Genomic DNA, 5,881 nt, shown 5'->3' on the forward strand with positions numbered 1-5,881 from the left:
ACCATTTATCAAGTTTCTTTTTTTATGTTTCCGGTGGAACTTGTAGATAAAATGTGGTATCTGGAAATGATGTTTAAAAGAAAACAAAAATAGCGTCACACTGAAATTGTGAAAAAAATAGGATTTTTCTCATTCATCAATGTCTGACCTATCCAGTTTATAAACAAAGTAGGATACTTTGAACCTAAGACAATAAGTGAAAAATATATAAATTTTTATGATACCAAACAAACTTTAACTTTGGTGAAATGCATCATCTCAAGAGTACCATGTTCTCTCAGTACTTAATCCAGGTAACATTGTTTTAACTTATGGACAACCTTATAAAAAGTGTAGCAGGAGTAGGGGCATCTGGCTGGCTCAGTCCATAGAACATGCAACTCTCAATCTCGGGATCATGAGTTCAAGCCCATGTTGGATGTAGAGCTACTTTATACAAAAGTGGTCAGGGGCTGCCTGGGTTGATCATTGTAAATGCATCCAAAACCTCTTGATTTCAGATCAGCGTCACAATGCTCCCCATTCATGACTTCAAGCCCCATGTACTGTTGACAACACAGGCCTGTTTGGGATTTGGGAGTCTTTGTCTTCCTTTATCTCTGTCTCTTCCCATGCTCACATTTGCAATGTTAATACTCTGTCTCAAAAATAACAAATATTTAAAATAAATGAAAATAAGAAAATTTTAAAACCGTGGTCAGAGTATAAAACATAATCATATGTAAACATTCAATTGTTTACAAAGGAAAATAACCACATAAGCATAATTAACTCTTATTGCAAAAAATATATACTCATTTTTAAAAAAAAATATGTTACATTTTTTACATTATCTGTTAGCATCGAACATTTTTTTTCTAACCATCACATCTTATGGTTTATCTCAAGGTCCCACCAGAATTTGGGACATATTTCCATTTGACAAGTAGACATAAAAATCAATACTTAGATAATTTAAACAATTACCCAGTAAAATTGTCTAAATAATTGTTATGAAAATCGTTGGTTCTTTAATGTTCTACTTATTTATATTAGAGTTGAGTGTGTGTGCATGAAAGCCAGGGAAGGGGCAGAGAGCGAGGGAGACAGGGGAATCTCAAGCAGGAGACATGGGCTCAGAAATCTCATTGAACTGTGAGATCATGCCCTGAGCCAAAACCAAGAGTAGGACACTTAATGGACTGAGCCAATAACAAAATGTTTGGCTTATAATTGATGAACTAAGTTTCTGAGTCAGGGATGAACAATCTTCAGAAAGTCATAACATATATAATTAATGGAAAAATAACATTGCTATTATCAACTGTTTCATTGGAATCTTGAAAAACTGGGAAAAAATTAAAGAGGCAGAATGTGTTAGTTCATTGAGGACAGCCCACAGGTTATAGAAACTTCAGTTGTAGACTTCTAGGTCATTGATAAGATTAATTTGGATCTAATTGGGCAAGGAATTTTTCTATAGTTTTGAAGGAAGTACACTTGCAGCTTTATTTCAAATCCATCTGTTCAGATTCTAGCTCTTTGAGCCATATATTACTGTTTATACATTTCTTGGATTTTTGAAAAAGGTACTGGGTTATTTTGGATAAAGGGTTTAGGATACTCCTTTCCCTGGAAGGAACATCCTTCACTATAAAGGTTGAATTGCATCCTAGGGTAATCATAATTATCTTGGAGTTTTGTGAGATCATTAAGTTCTGACAATTATCTTGATCAATTACCCAGATACCTGACGTAAAAAAACTAGTTTCCAGGACCTTCCAAACTGATGACCCAGGCTTAGGCCCCCAAAGATTTTTTTCAAGAGAAGTTGAATTGAGTTTCTTTTTTTCCTTTTTTCTGGGATACATTGAGCACTGATGATGTCATTGTGTTCCGTAGTGACATAAACTCCCAATGAAGCACGCCTCACACAAGATAAAACCCTGAGGCTAAAATTTGTGGTTCTATAGCCTGGAATCAGGATTGCCATAGAAAAAGGTTAACCAAGAAACGATTAGTTGCTTAATTATTACAGGAACTAAAACAATAATAAAAACATTAACCCCCATAAGCAAGAACTATTTGAAGTGATAGTTGTTCAAAAGCATAAAAACACTTTTGAAGTAAAACTACTGTAGTTTCTTTAATCCCCAATCATTTCCTAATCCTGTTCAGTAGAGTTTAAACCTCCACTAAAGCTTGATAGAAGTTAATTCTTCAATTTAATTCAGGGTGTAATTTCAATCAAAAAGTTCCTGTATAACTGTGCTTAAAAGACATTTACTTATCTTCAAGTTCAATGGCTTTTCCAAGACACTCTGAGCCTTAACTATATCCCCAAATCAATTAAAAATTACAATTGTAAAAGGTATTAATTTACTGAATATCACCTTAAAAAAACATGTTATTTTCTTTCTATCAGTAGAAAAAAGAACTAATAAAATTGTAAATGTAAAAAAAGTAATAAAAAGCATCAAATTTTGCCTATGTATTTACAGCCACCATAGAATTTGAGTTTTGTTTTTGTTTTTGTTTGTTTTGTTTTTTTACTTTATGAGGGAGGAAATCTTTGGCAACTGCATAAAAACTCACTTAACCCTTTTTATTTTGAGATTACAGTAATGCACATGCATTCCCAACTATAGAGAATGAGGAAAATATGTTTGTAAGGCTCTATCATTTGAAATTTATTCAAGAATAGCCATGGTTGATTAATAAATCATGCAACTTTTCCCTATTTTGTTTTACTTTTTTATCTTCAAAGGATCAACTAGCCCTATGGACATTCTATCTTTGTATTCTATCCTTTTTATTCCATCATTCTTCGTGTACCTTTCTATAAAAAAAAAAAAAAAAAAAAAACATTTCTCTTACAGAACATCTCCCATATATCAATTTTCTAAACAAAAACAACAATGGAGTAATATTGTTAAAGCTTCTACTTTGTGTAAGTAGTGGCTTTTGCAAAATCCTCTAGATTTCTTGTGAGAACTTGGTTTTATCTTTAAAGTGTTTTAATTTTTTTAAGTTTAATTATTTTGAGAGAGAGAGAGAGAGAGCACGCACAAGTAGGGGAAGCCAAGCAGAGAGGAGAGAATCTCACAAGCAGGCTCCACACTGTCAGTGCAGAGCTTGACATGAGGGCTCAAACCACAAACTCAGAGATCATGACCTGAGCCGAAATCAAGAGTCAGATGCTCAATCAACTGACCACCCAGGCACCACACACTGGTTTTATCTTTTCACCCCAAGATCAAGGACGAGAAAAAAAGACTTAGATATATGGGGTAAGCTGTGGAATGGCTTAGTTTTTTTTTATACTCAGATTTAGAAGATTGTGAAAATTGAATGAAGGACATTCCATGAGGTGTATCTGTTAAATGCTGACCCAAGATGAAGCAGAGGGTTGGATTCATTACCTCCAGATGATCCAGCACTGAAAGGAGAAACAGTTATCTCACTTTCTTTACCCAAAGAAAAGCTCACATTCTCAACAGGCTAATCTAGGGTATTGCAATTAGGTCCACTTAGAGGACTCACCTTTTCAGGACAAAAAAATCTTTTTGCTCTAGAACGGTGGTTATAGGAAATATTCCCACAATGAAAGTCAAACCAGCAAGATCAAGATTTCATGGTCCTGGAAAAACTCGCTAATAAAGTGTTACAAAAAATTGTTTATGTGTGCAAATAAGTTTGGAAAATATTGGCTAAAAACTGAATAAAAAATCCTTCTTTACTGCAGATATTCTTACAGTTGTCACACACAATGATAATATGAATTGTGAGCCTCCTAAAGTAAGGCATCTAATACGCAATAATTTTCAAACTTACTTGACCAGTAGAGTTTTATGTTATGTCTATTGAGGAGCTGTGTTTTGAGAAAAAGAACTTTGAGAGGCATGAGGCTTTGACCATAGCTTGAGAAAGTGTTATAAAGAAGTATTGTTCTAGGACCTGCAGTTCCCATAATCTTGGCTCATGGGAAAAACCAGCTGCATACAATTGCTATTGATAATGTTTTTAAGTTATTTATTGAGGAGAGAAGAGACGAGAGAGAGAAAAAGCTTGGGGAGGGCAGAGAGAGAGGGAGAGAGAGAATCCCAAGCAGGCTCTACATTGTCAGTGCAGAGCCTGACATGGGCTCAAACTCAGAACCGTGAGATCATGACCTGAGCTGAAACCAAGAGTCAGTGCTTAACCAACTGAGCCACCCAGGTGTCTCGACACAATATATCAAGTTATAGATCTCTATGACCTTATCCACATCCATGAATCAGTGATCTAAGTCGGTGGGGGATCAGAAGACCTGACTGTATTTTTAATAAGGGTCTAAGATAATATCTCATGATACAGTTGGAAACTCTTGAGATAATATCTTCCTAGGTAATATTCATCTGGACGCCTAATATTTTCATAGGCTCGCTTCATTCCTGGGACTCTTTTTTAAAATATGTATATATATTTATATGCATATGTAATACTGCTATTAATCATATTATACACTTGTACTACTATAAGATACATATACCATATGCTTATATATACATGTAATATATATGTACAATATACATATGATATATATTTTTTAAATAAAATAATGATTTTACATATACACACACACAAACACCACAGTACATATATACGAGAGATGGGAGAGGAAAAGCCAGGAAGGGGCAGAGGAACAGAGGGTGAGAGAAATCCCAAGCAGGCTCTGTGCTGTCAGCACAAACATGGGGCTTGAACTCTGAACTGTGAGTTCATGACCTGAGCTGAAACAAGAGTCAGATGCTTAACTGACTGAGCCACCCAGGGTGCCCCCTGCACTCTCTTTAAAGCATTCTTCACTTCTTCGAGTTCACTAAGTCCTTATAGATCAGGGGGTTGAGCATGGATTGAAAGGCTGTGGAAACAGGACGGACGACTATTTCTTTGCTCTTGGGCGTTCCATGTCTGGGCTTCCAAACATTACATTATAATGGCCGTGCCATAAAGAGTCCAACCACACAGAAAATGGGTTGAGCAGGTAGCAAGAAGGCTTTTCTTTGACCTTACCCATACTGGATCCTGAGGATGGCACAGTGGATGCACATATATGAGACTTACAATCCGAGGTGAAGGGTCCACTAGTCCGGGGAAATTGCTCACAGCCACATACCCACTATCTCATTGATGCTGTGTATTGGCACAGACAAGTTTGAGAAGAGCTCATGATTTCACAGAAAAAACAGTGATTGATTTTCTGGGATCACACAGCAGGGTAAGGGTAGAAGTAACATGAGATGAAACAAAGACAGCAAGGACTCAAAGGTCAAGGAAGTCACACCAGCATGATGCAGACTCTCCAGCTCATGAATGACTGGATATCGGGTGGGTCGGCAGGCCATGGCCACATACCGTTCATAGGACATCAATACCAGGAGAAGACATTCTGTGACAGCCCAAAAATCAAAAAAGTGAAAGGTCTGTGTCATGCAGCAGCTAAGGAGACGGGTTGGGCTCTGGCTTCAGGAGGATTACCAGAATTCTGGGGCCACTGTGTTGCAAGGCATAGGCTATGTCGACGATGGCCAGGTGGGAGAGGAAGAAGTACATGGGGTGTGTGACAGTCTGGAGTCCAGCCAGATGTGTCCCAGGGATGAGGCCCATTCCCCAGCAGCGGGTAATAGGCGTTTTAGAACAGGGAGTAGATACAAAGAGAAGCATCTGAATCTCAGAGGCAAGGGGAAATAATCCCAATAGCGGTAAACCCTGTGATAGTGGTCATATGGCTCCCATATACTATGAATGGAATAGAGTTACGTATAACTGACTTAAGTGAAATCATTCCAAAATAAAAATTCTATGTTGGTTTGAAACCTTTTTTTTGTAGGACAGAAAGTTACTTCAGAAACACTTTCAG

At 36.9% G+C, this 5,881-nt stretch overlaps 1 pseudogene; it reads right to left on the reverse strand.

The window, feature by feature from the left end:
- Window positions 1-4,952: 4,952 nt before the first annotated feature.
- LOC128311384 (olfactory receptor 13-like) lies at window positions 4,953-5,628 on the reverse strand (annotated as a pseudogene).
- Between the last annotated feature and the right edge of the window lie 253 nt (window positions 5,629-5,881).

Source organism: Acinonyx jubatus, chromosome A3, assembly GCF_027475565.1.
Source record: "Acinonyx jubatus isolate Ajub_Pintada_27869175 chromosome A3, VMU_Ajub_asm_v1.0, whole genome shotgun sequence".
Classification (NCBI taxonomy): domain Eukaryota; kingdom Metazoa; phylum Chordata; class Mammalia; order Carnivora; family Felidae; genus Acinonyx; species Acinonyx jubatus.